This window comes from Portunus trituberculatus, chromosome 16 (assembly GCF_017591435.1).
Source record: "Portunus trituberculatus isolate SZX2019 chromosome 16, ASM1759143v1, whole genome shotgun sequence".
NCBI lineage: Eukaryota > Metazoa > Arthropoda > Malacostraca > Decapoda > Portunidae > Portunus > Portunus trituberculatus.
Genome location: NC_059270.1, coordinates 1,270,360 through 1,292,125, shown reverse-complemented (window position 1 = coordinate 1,292,125; position 21,766 = coordinate 1,270,360). Strand labels below are relative to the sequence as shown.

General features: G+C 42.8%; 1 protein-coding gene and 1 non-coding gene across 2 annotated transcripts in view; one reads left to right on the top strand and one right to left on the bottom strand.

Moving 5' to 3' along the window:
- LOC123504466 (dopamine D2-like receptor) overlaps positions 1 to 21,766 on the bottom strand; it is a 553,454-nt gene that overhangs the window by 312,804 nt on the left and 218,884 nt on the right. The gene's annotated exons all lie outside the window — the stretch shown is intronic.
- Trnav-cac lies at positions 15,160 to 15,233 on the top strand. The gene has a single exon. It is a non-coding gene; the product is annotated as a tRNA-Val (tRNA).

The window sequence follows — 21,766 nt, the reverse complement described above, 5'->3', positions numbered from 1 at the left end:
GAGAGAGAGAGAGAGAGAGAGAGAGAGAGAGAGAGAGAGAGAGAGAGAGAGAGAGAGAGAGAGAGAGAGAGAGAGAGAGAGAGAAGGGTGAATGAAAAAAATGAGATGAATGAAAATACGGAGAGGAACGGAAAGGTGATAATGGAAAAGAGGATGTTGTGAATAATCCTCTATGTGTGTGTGTGTGTGTGTGTGTGTGTGTGTGTGTGTGTGTGTGTGTGTGTGCGTGTGTGTGTGTGTAATATTTCATACGAGTGAGCGCTGTAAAGAGTCCAGTATTAGTTTTGGCGGCAAGCAGACACACACACACACACTCACACACACACACACACACACACACACACACACACACACACACACACACACACACACACACACACACACACACACACACACACACACACACACACACACACAGACACACAGAGAGAGAGAGAGAGCGAGGTGCCTGGTCCACTACTGACCGGTTTCCCTTCCCTCTCTCTCCCTTGACGTGCTGGGAGAGTAAGATGGACTTGCTCTCTCTCTCTCTCTCTCTCTCTCTCTCTCTCTCTCTCTCTCTCTCTCTCTCTCTCTGTATTGCCTGCCCGGCTGCCGCTTTTGTCGGTCACACATTCGGTCGCGACGCACACACCGCTTTTCAAAGGTTTTCTCTACCTTTATATGTTTTTCCTGTTTTTGTATGCGAATTGGAAATCTCTGAATGTTTTGGAAATATAACTCTTTGGTAACTGTGTGGTGGGGTTTTGCATGGGGGGGAGGGGCGGTGGTTGACTTGCGGAGTAGTGGTGGGTGGACAGTGGTGGGTGGACGAGTGACTGTTGGAGTAGTGAGTGGTGGGTGTGGCTGGCAGGTGGATGTGTTTCGACGGGAGGTTGGCTGTGTTGGTTCGCTGTGCCTTAATCATTGCAGCTCGTATTTGTGTGTGTGTGTGTGTGTGTGTGTGTGTGTGTGTGTGTGTGTGTGTGTGTGTGTGTGTGTGTGTGTGTGTGTGTGTGTGTGTGTGTGTGTGTGTAATCAGGCAAGTTTACATCCATGCATTACCAACGATTGCTACCATACACGTGCATTAAATTGCTAACTATTGGCTGGATTTCAGGACGAGCCTCAATGCTCCTCTTTCGCGACCAGGCCACAGCGGGATGAATATTTATCCGTCTATTTACCAATACATGCAGCCTTTCGTCTCTCTCTCTCTCTCTCTCTCTCTCTCTCTCTCTCTCTCTCTCTCTCTCTCTCTTTCTCATAATTCCATAAAATCCATTCTTCCCGGCGAGCGGACTGCAGCCATTCCAGCCCGCCACTCAAACTCCACACAGCTGCCTTCCCGCCTGCATTTCCCCGTGTAGTTCAGGCCGCGTTCTCCCATCTAGCTCTGCCAACCCCTTCACAGACTCAACCAGCGCCTCCCATCTCCTCCCAGTCACTCTTAGCTCCCCCCTGCACGCCTACACCCTCCTCCAGCCTTGGCCAGCCCAGTCGGTCTGCGTGACTGAGTGGCGTCTGGCCGCTGTTTACAAAGGATTTATGGCAAGTGTACGAAGAGTCCCGCCGAGTTTGCCGATGACGGAGGAGACGAGGGAGGAGTAATTGGTCGCCAGGGACTTGGTGCTCTTGTCTTTTCTGTAACTTTTTCCTTTTGTCACAGTGATATAAGAGTAGTGCTGACTAGTTCTGGTAGACCTGACCGTTTCTCAAAGGATGGCCCGCCTGGGTGTGCTTGTAATATTGCTGAGGTGTGCTGAGATACTGAGCCTCAGTAGCGGAGAGTTGGGAGGGAGTGAAAGATGGAAAGTCGAGAAGATAAACTGGCAGTATCTCTTCTTTTACTTGATTCGTTCATTCATCTGTCTTAGCCTCTCCGCCGCGCATTCCATTTCTCCCCGTCCCTTCACCACCACTGTCCCATTCACTAGAGTAGCAATAAAGGCTTTCTACTCTCAATTTCTGTGTTTTATGTCATTTAACTCTCAATTCCTCATATTCACAACTACTGTTTTTTTTTATACCAGAGGGTTCGGGGTGGATTATTTTTCTTTCCTTCATTTTTTTCATCTTTCCCTTCATTTTCCTTTATTCCTTCTCTTCTCTTTTATTTATTTGTTTTATTTCCCTGTTCCACTCCCCAGAGCAGCCACTGACCAAAACCGCGCACCCGAGCACTTTCTGACCTAATTCTCATACCCATGTTTCCATGTGGACATCCCGCGCACCATATTTCACGCTCCATCCCGTCCAGCTCCTACTCCCCACGTTTCGACCCCAGCAGCCCGACGCCTGACCCTGCACCCCAATTAACTCACGGCACTCACCACGCTCCGAAAGACACGCCCAACTGACTCCTCTCGGTAATACACAGTCGGGCAGATAGACTCTACCAAACCAGACTTAGAAGAGTGAGGGCACTGGATAGTTTAGTAAAGGAATCATGCACCTGTTTCTTTTTTCACTTTCTCCTCGTCTCTCCCTTCTTTTCCATCCTCTCCCAGTGCTATCTGGGTAAGTGTGGTGGCTTACTGAGTAACAACAGTGACTACAAACACTTGCCAGGCACTAGGTAAAGCTTTATAGGTACTTCTCAGGTTACGTAGCGGCTGTTTATTTGTGTCTAGGTGGGATGAGTGGCTGCGCGTGTCCGTCTTACCTGGAAGGAAAGAATCACGAGTAAATATCATTGCTTCGTACTGACGTTGGTTAAGAAAACGCAAGAAATATGAATGAGAGGAAAAATGTTGCTAATGAGTTAAAATACGTTGTGTCCTACAAAAAAAAAAGAGAGAAACAGAGAATACCTGAATAACACACTCTCTCTCTCTCTCTCTCTCTCTCTCTCTCTCTCTCTCTCTCTCTCTCTCTCTCTCTCTCTCTCTCTCTCTCTCTCTCTCTCTCTCTCTCTCTCTCACACACACACACACACACACACACACACACACACACACACACACACACACACACACACACACACACACACACACACACACACACACACACACACACACACGTACGTTATTCCTTTACTTATTCATGCCTGCATCAAGAATACTCACATGAAAATGCATACGTTCATACATACACACATTTACAGTTTCACTTTTTTTTTTTATTCCTGCCCTGCAACACGTAAGCACCTCGTATCCACCAGCACCTCTCAGCTAATCGCCAAACACGACTATGAGTGCTGCTTCACTTGAAAGTAGGCTCACATTACATAAACACACACACACAGAGAGAGAGAGAGAGAGAGAGAGAGAGAGAGAGAGAGAGAGAGAGAGAGAGAGAGAGAGAGAGAGAGAGAGAGAGAGAGAGGGGGTATTAATGGGAAAGTGTAGGAGAAAAGTAAAGCTGGATATATCGCAAAGAAAAAAAAAAGTATATATAACATTTCCAAATTTGATGGCAAGCAAGCGAAAGATTGAGAAGACGGGAAGAAAAAAGTGGAAAAGTAATAAAACTAATATATAAGACAAAAAAAAGGAGGGTTCTCAATATATCTGTTGGAGTTCAATTACAGATATTGGTACTTGAGGTGAGTGGTCGCCGCGAGGGGAGGTAATAATGGTGCCAATATAAATATCGCTTCAAACAAGTGCTGGAAGTTGGGGAGGCACAGTAACGAGCTGCCCTGCAATACAACACAGCACACCGCAGGAAACTATTACTGAGTACAACTGGAAAAAAAAAATAAATTAACCCCCTTAAGTACCATGACGTGTTTTAATTTTTCATTTTGGTTAGTACTTGGTGATTTCATACAGCTTCAGAAATGTATATTGAGAATAGAATAGTGAAGACTAGCCATTAATATTCTGACCTCCATAGACTCTTCTTAATGTTAATAAAATGGTCTAATCGTACACAAATCTCAAGGTAAAAATGTGCCCCAGTATTGAAGGGGTTAATTAAAGTAATGAATATAACATGATATTTTTTCATGGTGTGTGTTACGAAGTGGAATGTTGGAGGGAGGGGAAAAGTAGTGATACGACAGTTAATTTACCAGTGGATTTGTTTTCATGTACCTTCATATCAGATTGCATAAGTGAGTAGTTAAGACTTTGTTTGCTGCGTGTTTGACCTGCTGGTTACAAGTCTGTCTGTGTGTCCATGTAGGGAATCAATTGCTTAATTAATTTTTAGTGAAAGTCGTTTTTATTAGAGGAAATCAGTCAATCGCACGAACAAATATGGCCAAAAACTTTGAAAATAACGTAAATATTAGACTTTCTGTAGTGTTCTCATGCTGTACTATGAATTGGTGAAAACTTGTAAAAGCTAGACGCCTCTTCACAACATTAACAACAAGCCTTCATGTGAATAAGGGGATCCGTTTTGCCCAGAAAGGAAGTTTCTGTTTCATCACGCCACCAGACTTTGGCGGAAATGTTGATTGTAGTGCAATGAATTGTAACTAGTTAGTGAAAAGAACAATTTATACAATGAAAAAGTAAGTGCAAGTTTTAGTTGATAATTAATATTTTTGGTTTGTAGTTCACAGTTAACTCGTTCATTAGTACAAAAAAATATACGTTGAATGGAACCTCATTCTTTCTTAGCATTTTCGTCGTGCAATTAGTCATTCCCTGCCATTAGTATTCCTTTATCTTTCAGAACATCAAGATCTGAGACTGGCGCTTCATGAGCTGTGTGGTGTGGAGCAAATGTCACAACAGATCTATTCATGACACAAATTCAGGTAGAAATAGAAATAATTAAATAATTCATTCTAAGTCTTCCAAAGGTAACATTTCAAAACTCACTTTGCTGACTGAATTGAGTTTCATAATATGAAAATTAGTTTTGCATTGCATCACAAACATCACTCATGTGAGCAATGCAAGTAATAAATGTTCTGAATTTATTAAATCCAAAAGTTTATCGTGAATGTTTGAGTAAAATCTTGTGAAGCTATTTTGTAAATTATCATACTGATGACGTTAATCTAAGGATAGTGTGGTAGGTCATATTCCTTACATGATTTATCTTATATTTATTGAATTCTTCGATCAGAATCAATCTGTTTCATACGGAATGTATAGAAATCTCACATATTTATTTAAGGCAACACCTCCCAGAGCATAATGGGATCTCCGGCAGTGTGTGAGGTGGTGACATCTGTTATGTGTCTGGATGTGTTTGTGAGTCACTTACTTTTGTCAGGACGAGAATGTTTGCGAGGTTGTGTGTGTGTGTGTGGAAAATGATATTCAAATACAATTGTTCATCTTTGCTTAAAGAGAAAAATGTAATATTTCTTCCATCAAGTTTCATAATCATGTATGGACGTTTACTGAGGCGAACTGATTTCCAATAACTTTGATTTTATCTGAAAAATTGGAAATAAAGCGACATTTTGCTATTAGAGATGTTTCCAGCATACCGAACATAATTTCTGGGGTTCATAATCTTTTCTGACAGCACCAACAAATGACATGTCTCAGTTAGAAGGATGGCGTAACTTTCAGAGCGTTGTTGCAAATATAAGATGACAGCACGCCAACACACAACATACCTCACATGACAAAACATTAACAAAACACGAACCAAAACAATCATAGTGAGAATAAAGAAAAATGAATGATTTACTTCCCATGAGTCAATATATTTTCATTTTTTTATACAATGTGGGTTTTTTCACGGGAATTTATGGGTTAAAGGAGATACTTTTATTGTGGTACCTCTTACCTCAAATCCCACCCGCTAGGAAATCGTTACCCCGAGTGAGGAAGCCCAACCTACACCTGCACCGTGAACAGGATTCGAACCCGTGCGCTTGGAGACCCTCGGACCCCAAAACACGCATGGTTCCAGTGTACCACGGCGGTAGTTACCAGAGAAAATTGTAGACGAGCAGCATACAATGAGCATAAACTCAGAGAAATGCATGATACTGCAATAATAGAAGGCGGAACTGCCTGACCTTGGCCATTCCTGTAATAATGCAATTCTTAAGATTAATTACGTAAGCACGCGCGAACACACACACACACACACACACACACACACACACACACACACACACACACACACACACACACACACACACACACACACACACACACACACACACACACACACACACACACACACACACACACACACACACACACACACACACACACACACACACACACACACACACACACACACACACATCCGAAAAGGCAGGAAAGCAAGCACACACACATGGGCGGGTGGACAGACACACAAGCGAGATGACAAACAAGGGAACACAGAGCGACAAACGAACACATCGATTGAACCACCTCACATAATGTACAAAAACAACAACATGAGCACGATGGTGGGCAGAGGCGGCGTGTGTCAATAGCAATTACTGGTCTGTGTGCGGTCCATTGTGTGCGTGCGTGCGTGTGTGTGTGTGTGTGTGTGTGTGTGTGTGTGTGTGTGTGTGTGTGTGTGTGTGTATGTGTTAGTGTGTTGTAGTCTCACACATACGCACTTAGAGATAGGCAGAGGGAGAAGGCTTGGAGAGTAACAAAGGACACATAAATAAGAAAAAGGGTAATGTTTATATATAGCAGGACGAGGCAGATTCCGACCTCATCATTAACTTTTTTTCCCCCCGTACGGTATTTGCCGCATTACATAATTGCTTTTGTCATGTTACGTACAAATGGTGTATAAGTCATTATGAAACTTGTCCTGCCGCCTCTCATTGATGCCAAACGTTTGATATTTATTTTGCACCATTTCCCGGTATATTTTTTTAATCGCATAACACTGCGGTGGAAAGTGTCCGGCCCGCCCCGTCTGATAGGTATGAATATTCAGTCCTTTTCATTCAACACCACGGATCAGAAAAGCTGCAATCCTTGTTTAGCCACCCCTTAATGATTAAATAAACAGATGGATCAAATAGATAGATAAATAAATAAACTACACTTCAGTTTCAAAGATTCCCCGTTCTGAGAATTGTCCAAAGTGAAGCGAGCTCTTTTGTCCCTGGCAGGATTTTCCCTTCACTTCACAAGAAATTTTCGATCCATTGGAGAGACGACCCTGTTACCTCCGCCGCTCGTCCCTGTCCTCCCCTCATTCCCCCCACCACTCGTCGTCTTTTCCTCCCTACCCCGTACCACACGAAGTCTCCTCCCGGCCTCCTACAGCTTCCCCCGTCCCATTCCGGCCCCCTACCGCATGTCCCCATCTCCTCCTGGTCCCCGCCCGGTCGGCAAGAGAGATAACAAGCCTCCCTCTGGATCAGCAGCCGCCTTGGTTCGCTTCTCGTGCCGCTCCCTCCCTCGAGAAATTTCTCTTCCTTACTTCTGACCCTCGGGAGTCAACTTGCCCCTTAAGGCTCGTGTGCATCGCTTCCTCTCGCCATTTGTACCTCCTTCCTCCTTCCCTCGCTCTTTTTTTTTTGTTACTATTTATTTATTATTTTAAGAGATTGAATACGAAGCCACTTGAACAATGTCTCTCTTCGTTTGTGGTCTTATATTCTTACCATTTTCCTCTCGTGTCTAAATATCTCTAAATTTCTCTCTGTTTTTCTCTCTCTCTCTCTCTCTCTCTCTCTCTCTCTCTCTCTCTCTCTCTCTCTCTCTCTCTCTCTCTCTCTCTCTCTCTCTCTCTCTCTCTCTCTCTCTCTCTCTTCTCTCTCTCTCTCTCTCTCTCTTCTCTCTCTTCTCTCTCTCTCTCTCTCTCTCTCTCTCTCTCTCTCTCTCTCTCTCTCTCTCTCTCTCTCTCTCTCTCTCTCTCTTTCCAGCGTGTACTTTTTTTTTAACCTTCGACTTTCACCTCGCCGCTCGCAGTCTCCTCGGCCTCCCTTCATTTACTCCACCGCACGGCTTCCACTTCCAACCTTCCACTTTCCGCCTTGGCCTTTTGTGTCCGCCTTTGACCCAAGTTAGTCTGAGTCCCCATCACGCCCGCGGTTGACTCGATTGGATCCAGGAATCGCAGAGCCGTGAACCGTGAACCGCTGGACCGGGACACGCTGATTGAATGCCAGAACAGACAGTATTGATAATGAGATGAGAGTGGCGATAGTTCGATGTGAGGCGGCGCTGATGGTGGTATTAGTCAGACCTCCAAACGACGCTTCACTCCGCGATAAAGTGGTATCGAGTTTCATTGTTGTGGAGACGAGTGGCTTGATCACATCGCCCTACTTACCTTCCGCTCCTCACCTCCCATTGATCTCTTGAGGAGTTACATTAAAGAACGAACTTGAGAATATCGAATTTTCACGGAGCAAGTGTACCTTCACATCGAGCGCTGCCACAAACACGTGCAGGAGATGGAAAGGTGAACAAATACCACCAGTTCTTGACTCAGGCATTAAAATATCGTACGTGATGGTTGAGATACTGAGAACACCAAGCCAAGACTGTCGCAAGGCCTGTGTTTATTTTGCCATCACGATAGAAGGTGCTGTCATGAATCCTGCCTCGAGATATGATTCTGAGGTGCTACAACTATGACTGACGTGGCCGGTAAGAATTCGCCACTACAAGGCTGTGAGGCGAGGGTATTGAAAAGACTGACAGTGTTTATGAGAGAGAGAGAGAGAGAGAGAGAGAGAGAGAGAGAGAGAGAGAGAGAGAGAGAGAGAGAGAGAGAGAGAGAGAGAGTAAAAAGACAAAGATGTATAGACACGGACAGTCAAAAATAACAGACAGGTTAAGTTAGAAAATATGTGAAACAGCTTGCAGTAATTTACCTCTACACCCTGCACACACATAAACACACACACACACACACACACACACACACACACACACACACACACACAGAAAGCTCGAGGTCTTGCACCATTAGTCTCTCAAAGAAGTAACAACAAAAGGTAGTACATTATCACCCTTCATAACAGTACCTATTCCTTGCGCTACAATACCTTCACACCACAGGCACGCTCATAGTTCACCTGTGGCCGAGCTGTTAGTCTAATGGTAATATTTCTTTATTTTCTCTTGTATTCTGTTCTTTACCTTCTGGTTCCTTACTCTATCATGGCTGGGACGATGCCTCATAAAAACATTAATCTCTTCAGTAACAGGCAGCGTTTTCATATTCATTCTGCTCACTATTTAGTGATTTTATACAGCTACAGAAACTTTTGTGGTGAGTACAACTTTGAAGACTCTGCCTATCAATCTTTTGACCTCCATATACCCTTCTAAATGTAAATAAAATCGTCTAATCGTACCCAAAACTCATGGTAAAAATCCGTTCCAGTACTGAAGGGGCTAAATTCGGCATTAAGGGACCGTTGTCACGAATGGATGCCCTTCTTTACCTCAGACCGTGGCCAGAATTCGGACCAATGCTCTTGAGGACCCAATTGGCATAAGAAGCACGCGTGTCCACTGTACCATGGCGCTGCTTGTACCTTGTTAACTTTCTTTCTTCCTTTGCAATGGGGAATTATAATATGAAAATAAAACAGTGTACCATCAAAGCTCCAGGTTATTAATCAGGTGAAAATAATGTCCTTTAATTATGATCACCTGTTAGTGGAGTAGTGATAGCAAGCTGACAACATCTAATAGCGTAACTTCTCCAGCCAGGCCCCGCTAGCTGAGGTTCCTATTCAGAAAAACTTTGCTCTTTCACCATGATTATTTTCCAAGGCCACAGAAGTGACTAGCGAGATTTTCAAGAGTGTTTCTCCAGTTAGTAATGTAGAAAAGTTGTTAATAATGTAAAAACTCCTTAAAAAACGTTCTTTTCTCTTACTACGACTATTTTCAAGAGCTAAAGAGAAGATTAGCAGGGTTTTCAAGAGTGTTTTCTCTTGTTAATAATGTAAAAATCTTGTCAATATGCTTCCAAAACTGTAAAACACCTTAAAAATACTTTGCTCTCCTACCAGAACTAATTTCCAAGGCCACAGAGACGACTAGCTGGGTTTTCAAGAGTGTTTTCTACAGTTAATAATGTAGAAATTTTGTCTCTTTGCCTTAGAACAGTAAAAACAACACCATAAAAAACGCTCATTTTGTCTCAGCGCAACTATTTTCAAGAGCTACAGAGATGATTAGGGGAATTTTCAAGAGTGTGTCTGCAGTTAATAATGTAGAAATCCTGGCATTCTGCCTCTATAACCATAAAAACAACTTTAAAAAACTAGTATAAATATAGATAAAGCCTTTTGAAATAGTGAAAGTGAGCCGCAGAAGTGTTTGAGAATACGAGCTCTGAGTCTCCCCGCAAACCTCCAGGCAGTGTAGGGCTTGCCATTCAATATTACAGGCACGACAAGAACACTCCCTTTATTTATTGTGCTGTCAGTCACCGTTCCCCATCGCTGGTGTGTCTTGTGGCTAGGACCTTTGTTGTTGCTATTGGTGGTGGTGGTGGTGGTGGTGGTGGTATTGTTGTTGTTGGTGGTGGTGGTGTTGGTGTTGGTGTTGTTGTTGTTGTTGTTTTTGTTGAACAATGATTATTACTAATCAGGAATATAATTGTAGTTCTCTCTCTCTCTCTCTCTCTCTCTCTCTCTCTCTCTCTCTCTCTCTCTCTCTCTCTCTCTCTCTCTCTCTCTCTCTCTCTCTCTCTCTCTCTTTCTCAATTAATTCGCTCCGTTACGTCTCAAATGAACGTCTCATCTGACTGTCAAAGCATGGAACCGCTACTGTTGTTGTTGTTGCTGCTGCTGCTGCTGCTACCGCCCCCCAAACCTACTACTACTACTACTACTACTACTACTACTACTACTACTACTACTACTACTACTACTACTACTACTACTACTTCTACTATTTGTACTACTACTACTACTACTACTACTACTACTACTACTACTACTAGTACTATTACTACTCTTGCTACTGCTACTACTGCTTCTGCTGCTGCTACTAAAGATTATAATTCATAATAGGAATATCAATAACAATGACATAAAGGATAATGATAGAGATAGTAATAGTTATAATAATAGTAATAAGAAATTATTATGATTGTTATTGTTCTTATCATTATTTTTATCGTTATTATCATTATTATTACTATTATTATCATTATTATTATTATTACTAACGGTATTATTGTTAGAGTTATTGAGTTGTTGTTGTTGTTGTTGTTATTTTATACCATGTGGACTTTTCACAGTAATTTATGGCCTAAAGGGGATACTTTTTAGGGTACCTCCTATCTTAAAGCCCACCCGCTAGGAAACCGTTGCCCCGAGTGAGGAAGCCCAACCTACACTCAGACCGTGGACAGGTTTCAAACCCGTGCGCTTGGAGACCTCTAGGATCCCAAAACACGCATGGTTCCAGTGTACCACGGCGGTGTTTTTGTCTATAAGAGCCCCATGATTACCGTCACTGTTGTCGTATGGGGAACAATAGAGGCGTTCTGAACAAGTAAACATTCTCTGGAAGCCACCGCCTGGGAGTTTGTTGGGCCACAGAGGCGTGCCCTTTGGTATAAAAGAAAAGCTTCGCGCCAGCCTTGTCCTTTGTACCCTGATTTTCTGCATCTGCCAAACCCTGTCCTGCCCTTTTCCCTTTCTGGTTCCCTGCTCTTGTCTTGTCCGCCTTCCTGCCCCCATTCCCCGCCACGCCTCGCTGCATCGCCCACCAGAGGCTTAGTCGCCCTCGCGCCCAGGCTGGTCGTGAAGAGTAGCGGGAAAGGCATGGGTGGGAGGTGCTCCGCTGCGAGTCACATGGCGCTGCAGAATTGGAATTGGAAATTAATTGCAGCATAAACAGAGGACGAGGCGAACAGTGGCCAGCAGCGCGCCAAAATGTATTCGCGTTTCACGAATAAGCTTGCTGTGCGAATTGTTGATGAACGTTTATTTATGCATTTATTCTTTTGTCTCTGTTTTTTTGTCGTGTTATACGTTTCATTATTTCTTACCATTTTTTTTTCATATATTTTTTTCCTGTTTTTCCACAGTGCGTTCTTTTTGTTAGTAATGCCTGAGAGATTTTCCATGCGGCATATCTAGTTAGAGTTTCCGGAATATAGCTGGTGATAAGTTTGTAGAATCCCACTCATCAAAAGTTTCATAGCAAGCATGGGCCACACAGCCGCCGCCCTTGTGACGTTCTGGCAGCGGAAAAGCCTTTCCTGCCTGAGTGCCGTCTCCGCGGTGCCGCAGCTGAAAACACAAACAGAATCTTCCTGGTGAGTCAGTCAGGCCCTTGAGGTCGCACAGGAAGGAGTGACGGCGGGCTGTTGTTCTGCGCTGAGGCCTCCGCTACAGTGTTGGTGCTGGTCTGGGGTTACCGCCTTGTTTGTTGATATAGATAGCCTGACCACTATCTGTCAGATGACCGCCCTACTCTACTTAAGTTGCATACGTGAGAAGACTCACAAGTACAGCGACGTTAATACTCGCTTGGAAGTGTTGTTCTTGCACTTCATACGCGTCTTATGTTCCCGCGAAGGCTTCCGTGTGAAAGATATGAACTAGAAAGATGCTTTTGTAACGAGTTTTTTTGTTTAGGATGTTTAGGTTTTCCTGTGTGTGTGTGTGTGTGTGTGTGTGTGTGTGTGTGTGTGTGTGTGTGTGTGTGTGTGTGTGTGTACCTGCCTACTGGTCTTTAGCTTAACTTGAGCAGTGGAAGGGACAAATGCGAAAATATGTACCAAGAAGGGAGGAGGATGGAACGAGGGATTACGAAGAGTGCAAGGTGCAGAGAGAGAGAGAGAGAGAGAGAGAGAGAGAGAGAGATACCTACTAAGATTTAGAGTAAAGAACAGACTCTCGACATGTGCTCGCTTGGCCCACCCTCACAAAATCGGCTTGTTGACGTGTGTGTGTGTGTGTGTGTGTGTGGTTGGGTGGGTGGGTTGTGTGTGTACATAACACTTAAGAGCGTATAATCAGGTGCCAAAATTGAAACCCTTGTCTGTCGGCATGAAAAATATCGAGGTTATAAATATTTCATCACTGAGGTGGGCTTATGAAGTGTTATCGTCTTAATTGCATGATAGCGCTGCGTGTCAAAGAGAGTCAGCTGTTCATTTGTGAGTAGTGTCTTAAAGTTACTTCGTTCATAGATAGATAGATAGATAGATACACAACTCACTAAGGAAATAAATACAAGACGTCACAAGAAGCTTCCTACACCATGTCAACGCGTAAAGTTAGTTCATATAGATAGATAGATAGATAGATGGATACACAACTCACTGTTTGCATCTTAGTTCATATTTTACTTCGACATTTATTTTAGTTATTGAATTTTACCGTATTGTTAATATACTTTCCCGTCGATCTACAAAATGTGTAGCATTGTTTTCTTCCTGACTGGTTTACACTTGTCTAATTCTGTCTCGACAATTTAGCATTCCCCGTCTCAAGGCAGCCTCAGCCTCCAAGCTTTGAACGTGGCCCGCGAGAATCTGAACCACCACGGCTCTCACACAAGAAACCCAGGCGGTCACCAAACGTCTTTACGCTTACATATTCTAGGACAAGGAGATGTACTTGAGGAGAGAAGCTTGGTCACCGCACACTCGCGTCATTCCCACACCTTACCTGTGTTTCCTCCCCTTCCAGCGTCAGTATGTGTCCCTCGTGGGAGCTATCACATTTAAGTACTGCCTTCCCACCTTTGCTTAACGACACCCCACTCCCGCTCACTATAGTCCAAGTGGATTCCTTCATTATGATGGGGACTTCGTGCTTTTCGAGAGGAAAGCGAGATAAACAGTGTCTTTGGGTCACGGAGGGGCGTCTTCTGCATGACCTAAAGTTTTAGAGTTAGGTGTAGGATAGAGGGAGGTTAAGGGGTCAGGGAAAAGGCTCGGTGAGAGAGTTATGGCGAGGGAGGGGTCTGAGGGGTGGCTTGTGCAAAGTTTTAATGACCGCACTAATTTGGGTACGCCTCCACGGCTCCCACAGGCGCCGACACTGTTGTCTGGCTGACACTGATGCTGCGTCACGAGCGCACCCGTGATGCTCATGGTGATGGGGACAGTGGTGGTGGTGGTAGTGGCAGTGATGGTGGTGGTGTTGATTCTACTACTATCAATACTATTACTACTATTACTACTATTACTATTACTACTACGTACTACTACTACTATTACTACTACTACTACTACTACTACTACTACTACTACTACTACTACTACCACTACCACCACTACTACTACTACCACAACAACCACCACCACCACCACCACCACTACCACCACACCACCACCACCACCACTACTACCACCACCACTACCACCACTACCACTACCACCACCACTACTACTACTACCACCACTACTGCTGCCACTACTACTTTACTACTACTACTACTATTACTACTACAACTACTACACACAACTTTTGTTTATCGTTATCAGCAATGCTAAGACCTTCACAATTTGGCACAAACCCGAGTGTTGCTTTGAAGTAATCACCACAGTTCACCTTACCCAGTTCACCTTGCCCTATTCCAAGAGGTTTCCATTTACTGACCATCCCACGCGGCAGGACCTTCTTCCGGGTCGTCTCCCGAATCGAGGCTCGTGAATTCATGGCTCGGAGCGCTAACCACCACACTCCAGGATCGTTCAATAACACTAGGGAGTGATTCAACTTGAGAGGCAAATACTACATATACGTGAATCAATCTTGGCCTCCTGATGACTGTGCTGCATGGTGATCGCTTGCACAGTCTCCTCTTTCGCTATAGAAGGCTACAACGGCGGAACGTTCCACATCTTAACCTATTCAGTACTATGACGCGTTTCCATACTCATTCTGGTTACTATTTGATGATTTTGTACAGCTTTAAAAATTTATGTTGGGTATTGAAATCGTACAGACTGTGGTTATTAATCTTCTGACCTCCATAAACCCTTTCTGATGGCAATACGATAGTCTGATCGAACACAAATCTCAAAGGAAAAGTGAGTCTAAATGTCAAAGGAGTTAAATAGGATTCACAAAAATAATCAGGTGTAATGACGTAAGAATATTAGAAGGTAAGAACCTGCAAGAAGCCACCAGGACTAGATGGCTGTCCGTCTATTTAATATATCTCAAATTCTCCACATTTGAAAGTTGATATGAAAGAGGTGACAAGAATAGTAAGAGTTAAAATAGAAGAGAATCAATTTATTTTGTATTATTTTATTGTATTACTAAGAAATGTGAACGTATCTCTGCCACACACACACACACACACACACACACACACACACACACACACACACACACACACACACACACACACACGCCCGGTAGCTCAGTGGTTAGAGCGCTGGCTTCACAAGCCAGAGGACCGGGGTTCGATTCCCCGGCCGGGTGAAGATATTTGGGTGTGTATCCTTTCACGTGTAGCCCCTGTTCACCTAGCAGTGAGTAGGTACGGGATGTAAATCGAGGAGTTGTGACCTTGTTGTCCCGGTGTGTGGTGTGTGCCTGGTCTCAGGCCTATCCGAAGATCGGAAATAATGAGCTCTGAGCTCGTTCCGTAGGGTAACGTCTGGCTGTCTCGTTAGAGACTGCAGCAGATCAAACAGTGAAACACACACACACACACACACACACACACTCTCTCTCTCTCTCTCTCTCTCTCTCTCTCTCTCTCTCTCTCTCTCTCTCTCTCTCAGCATGGGTGGGTCGGTCAGTACTGGTACAGCTCAGTGTGGTGCTCACCAATCGGGTCAATAGTCCCTCGCCACGCTGCTGCTGGGGAGGGTACACGCTCACCTCCTTCCCAACCCACTCTTACTGATGACGACGATGATGATGATGATGATGATGATGATGAAAATGAGGATGGTGATTTGGATGACATTGAGCCTAGTAACAATAAAAGTAATGGTGAAAATCTAATATTGTAATAATAGTAATAATGATAATATTAATAATAATAATAATAATAATAATAATAATGATATTAATAATAATTAAAATAATAATTATAATAATAATAATAATGATAATAATAGTAATAATAATAACAATAACAATGATAATAATAATGATAATAATAATAATAATAATAATAATAATAATAATAATAATAATAATAATAATAATAATAATAATAATAATAATAATAATAATAATAATAACAATAACAATAATATCAATAAGGCGGAAGAGAATATGAGTTGAAAAAGAAGAAAAGAAGGAAAGAGAAAGAGGAAGAAAGAGAAGTGGGTAAACTTCCTTAAAAAAAACAATAATATAAAAAATATCATGTAAATACTTAAAACCTCCTTGAAAACCACTAAAACTCACTTGAAATCCCTAAAGACAGTTCAAAACCCGGAAAGCAGTATTGGAAACCCTTCAAACACTCTTGTAAACTCAAAAATCTTGAAAACTATAAGACTATCGTACTAAATTCAAAAGAACATTTCAAATGTTGGAAATTATTGATGAGAATTCTTATAACATCAATAGAATCTCTTAAAAAACATGTATAAACCTTTTGAAATATTTTAAATGATTGAAATACTGTTGTGAACCTCTAAATACCCTTTAAAAGTAAAGCAATCTTCATAATATACCTTCAAAATTGTTCAAAATCACACTTGAAAACGATTAAAATACATATTAACATTCATGAAACCTTTCTTAATCATTGAAAAACCTCATAAGACCCCTAATGTACTCTTATAAAATCTTAAACATATTTATAGGCAACACAAACATCGTATTTGTTAGCAGTCATACAAAAAATACTGTGAAATCTTGAGTATTTTAACCGCAGAGTAAGTGAAATATGACAATCGCTTACCGTAGACTTTTCTTCCGTCATTTAGTGGGGAATACCCGTTGAAATTAGCCCGTATGTTTCCTTGTATTGTTTCTCATGTGTAACTGTTAATGGTGCTGTTATTATTAATATTCTTCTCTACTACTACTACTACTACTACTACTACTACTACTACTACTGCAACTACTACTACTACTATTACTACCACTACTGGTATTACTGCTGGTATTCTTAATGGAAAGACAGTAGTTTTATACAGGGCATACCAACTGTAAGGGCGAATATTTCTCTCTCTCTCTCTCTCTCTCTCTCTCTCTCTCTCTCTCTCTCTCTCTCTCTCTCTCTCTCTCTCTCTCTCTCTCTCTCTCTCTCTCTCTCTCTCTCTCTCTCTCTCTCTCTCTCTCTCTCTCTCTCTCTCTCTCTCTCTCTCTCTCTCTCTCTCTCTCTCTCTCTCTCTCTCTCTCTCTCTCTCTCTCTCTCTCTCTGCGTATGTCACTAGTGGCGCAAAAGTTGAGGAAACGCATGAAAGCACATCGAAATATTTTTTCTCTATCTTTAAAGTGTTATATTGTAATTTTTATCGTGAATTTAATAGACCTCCTAGATCTCTTATTAAAAAGTATTCCTGGCACAACAACTGCTCCATATAGCGTTGTTTGTGTTCCATTCAGGTGATAACGAAGCTGAAATGAGTAGGAGACATTGTATTCGTTTGCTTTTGTAAGCCTAAGAGAAATATCGGCATTTTCTCTTATTTAGAATATATAAATAAATATTACATGTAGCATAAGAGGTACGGACGTACGTTAACCCCTTGAGTACCGGGACACATTTGCATATTCATTCTGTTTATTATTTTGCGATTTTATACAAATTCAAAAACTTATGTTGGGATTAAAATACTGAAAAATCAGGCCATTAATCTTCTGATCTCCATAGACCCTTCCTAATGCAAATAAAATCGTCTATTCATACTAAAAAATCATGGTAAAAATGCGTCTCAGTATCGAAGAGCTTAGTGAACAGAAGAGGACCATTACCCTGATTGGTCAAGGTGGAAAGGAGACGCAGATGTGATTGGCTGCCTCGGGGAATGTGCGTGTGCCTGTTGTTAGTGGCGGGCGCCGTCTTGGTAAAGTCAGGGAAATCTAATAACGCAGGAACCCACCGGTGGCGAGCAGGACTGAGTAGCGGAAACCAGGCTAACTTTGGCCAGGCATCTCAGGGAACTAGATCTCATTCCACTTGTCCCTCACGATTTCCTTTGTTTGATGGGATTTAGTTTTAAGTTCACCACTACTTCCCTCTTTGGTCTATATAACCCCACCTCCCCTGATCCACCCATACCACACACCACACCCACTCAAATAAATGTTACAGGAGCTGGAGAGTCGCTGGCAATCATGTGGCTTTCAGGGTACTTAAATCTTCCATTACGCGAGATGGTGTCACCTTTACTCGTATAATCTCTCTCTCTCTCTCTCTCTCTCTCTCTCTCTCTCTCTCTCTCTCTCTCTCTCTCTCTCTCTCTCTCTCTCTCTCTCTCTCTCTCTCTCTCTCTCTCTCTCTCTCTCTCTCTCTCTCTCTCTCTCTCTCTCTCTCTCTCTCTCTCTCTCTCTCCATGCACTGTCCTTTTCATGAGAAGACGCCATGATCTCATTACAAAAAACATACATTAGAATCAAAGTCAGACTTCCGGTCACCTTTAACACCAGTAGAACCCTCCTGTGGATTTGGTAAGGCTTCTAAGCTCCTCGAGGGTTCCTAACGCAGGTGGGGGACGGAGGTCGTAAATGTAGCGAGAGACCAGGACGCTGCCGGGAGGAAGCAATTACAGATGCCAGGATATCGCAGGAGTTGAATTTAAAGCAGCAGGGGGAACTATTTCAACAGGCGAGTAAGCACAGCAGTTCAGGGCCGACGGAAGGCAACGGGGAGCAACAGGTGAGTCCGGCCAACAGGTGGGCGGGTTGTAGTAAAAGCTGAGAAGGAGGAACAGGTCGGCAGGGAGGGGTCGGGGCAGAAGGTGGGGGATAAATCATATGTCGGATCAGGCAACAGGCAACAGGTAGACGTGCAGCAACAGGTGGAATGGGAAATGAAACAGGAGGAATACTTGAGTGGTGAAAGGAACGCCATGCCAAGTTTTCCTTAGAAAAGCTGCTTAAGAGTCCGCCATGAGAGGTCATTTTCATACATAATGGTGTGTGTGTGTATGTGTGTGTGTGTGTCCTTGTTATACGCATTATCAAAGCCCTTGCACTCTTTTTTAGCTGATGAAATACTGCTGCCTCTTCTTGATCTAAGCACATTTCATAGTTACATTCACTTATGCTTCCTGTCTTCCACCATAATATTTTTGCTAAGTGATGTCCTTTCCAAAAATATCTTTCACTGTTTTCTCCTCTCTTTCGTGTTAGCCAGTCCGTCCCTTCCTCTTTTCCCCTCCCACCATCTCCTTCCCTCTCTTCATTCCTCATCCTTCTTAACCAACATGACCGTATCCCATGATGAATATAATGGTGCCCGCAACTTTTATCTCTGGCCGAAACAGACTTCGAAACAGTCCATCAAGTTAAAATATTTCAGATTGCGTTGATATCGGGCGAGGAGAAGTGAAGGGAGAGGAGGTGGGGAGGAGTAAGGAGGGAAAACGAGCCCCGCTAAATTATCTTAACCTGCAAAATGTGCGGTTGGCTTGTCCTTTACGCTCATTTGGCAAGAGTTACGAGGCGTGTTGAGGTGAAAAGTGGGCTGTAATGTTCCCGCGGCCAAGACACTGTTTACCAAATGTGTCGCTTTGATTCTTAAACGTTGAGATTACCGACCCTGCCCCAAGACTTCAAGCGCGATCCTTTCGTTTGCGAGGCGTGAGAAGGAGGAGAGAAACGACGAGAAGGAAAAGTCAAAAATTGAGAACGAGAAAGGTGGTCAGTAAAAAAAGTAAGAGAATAAGAAGGAGAGAAATAAAAGAGAAGGATGTCTAGAACGTTGTTTAAGGCAATGAGGAAGAGAAGAAAACCAGGAGGAAAATAAACATCAGTGCAAGAACTAAAAGGCAGAGAGCAGACGCAATGTTAAGACAAAAATATACGAAGTTATATCAAAATAGCCGTTTTTTCCTAATATTTCATCTGATAAACGATAAATATTTAATGGTCGCTACACCGCAATACCAGACACACGTAACATCGCAACACAGACAATGTAAAACCTGGAAAATGAAACATAAATATACATAGATAAAAAGAAAAACACACTAATCTACCACACTGGAAATATAAAGAGAAGAAACACAGGACAAAAAAAAAAAGGCAAAGCAATTGAAAACAAAAACTGAGATTAAATTTAAAATAAGGAAAAAAAGAATTAGGAGAAAGTAAATGGCGGTAGAAAATGAGAAAAGTAAAACAGGTAGAGAAGAAAAAAAAAAATAAAAAGAAACAGGAGAGAAGGAAAAAATAGCAAGGAAGGAAGAGAAAGAAAGAGAAAAATAATTAGAAGAAAGTAACTGGCGGTGGAAAATGAGGAAAAAAACTGGTAGAGAAGAGAACTATAAAAAAACAAGGGAAAAGAATAACAAGGAAGGAACACAGAATTGAGATTACGTTGATGGTGAGGGAGAAGAGTTACCAGAGGAGGAGGACGAGAAAGAGACGGTAGACATGAAGGGAGAAAGTGATAAAGAGGAACAGGCTGAGGAGGGGAAGGAGAAGCTGGGAATTAAGGAATGAGCGGTAAGGAGAGGGGAGAAAGGTCGAGAATATAGGGAAGGGTCGGAAACGAGGGGAAAGAAGAAGGGTAAGAGTGATGAGGGGAGGAGGTGAGTCTAGGAGGAGGAAGGGGAGGGGTATCAGCCACGTTCTTCTTCTTCCGGAGTGTAAATTGCCCCAGGAAACTGCCTTCTGAGTCCGGATATTGAATCACCACCCAGCCAGCGCCATCAAAGGGACGCGAGGGACGGACACCTGTAGTAGTGATCTCAGCCCTCCCTTTGTCTCCCGTCCCTTCCTCCAAAATCCTAGGCTCTCTTTTCCTCTCTCTCTCTCTCTCTCTCTCTCTCTCTCTCTCTCTCTCTCTCTCTCTCTCTCTCTCTCTCTCTCTCTCTCTCTCTCTCTCTCTCTCTCTCTCTCTCTCTCTCTCTCTCTCTCTCTCTCTCTCTCTCTCTCTCTCTCTCTCTCTCTCTCTCTCTCTCTCTCTCTCTCTCTCTCTCTCTCTCTCTCTCTCTCTCTCTCTCTCTCTCTCTCTCTCTCTCTCTCTCTCTCTCTCTCTCTCTCTCTCTCTCTCTCTCTCTCTCTCTCGTCATTTCTTTATTTTTTCTCCCCAGGCTTATATTTTGTATTTGATTTTTTTTCTTTTTTTTTCTGTCCACATGCATAACTAAGCCTTTTCTGTAATTTCGCTTTTTTTTTTTGCCTTCCTACGCCCTTTTTTTTCTCTCTTTCCCTCCTTTTCCACTTTTTTCTTATGGTATATACTTAATTCTTCATTTTCGTTTCTTTCTTCTTTTTTTTCTGTTCATGTGCATAACTGCGCTTTTCTATAAATTTCTCACTTTTGTCTTGTATTTTTCTTTTTTTTGTGTGTGTTTCTGTCTCCTCGTTTTCCTCTTCCCTCTTTTCTCCTTTTCCTGTCCGGTCGTCCTTTCTTGTCATGGATATAGATTTGTTTCGTCTGGTCTTCTTCTTATCTTTCCTCTCACGCTTCCTTCCTTCCTTCCTTCGTATTCCTCTTTTCCCCCCTTCTTCCTTCCTTTCTGCCGTGTGACTTTTCTTCTTCTTCTTCTCTCGTCTTATCTAAATTTGACTCAGCTGTGTTTATTTTCTTTTCGTTTTATCTTCTCTCTTAAATATGAGTGGAGGAGATTTAGTGACTTTTCGGACATTGGTTTAATATAAAGTGATGATGACTTAGGCTAGCCATCACTTTCCACATTCCGTCCATCACCTGTCTGTCAGTCAAGTGTTTTTATCTCTCCACCTGCGCTCAATCCCGCCTTCTCGTCCCCCTCACCTTGACAGCCAATAGGAGACAATGAGAGTTAATCCTTCGGCGAGCTCCATTGAAGGGAAAGATTGGACAGTTTCCTCGCCTCGACAAAACAGTGAAAT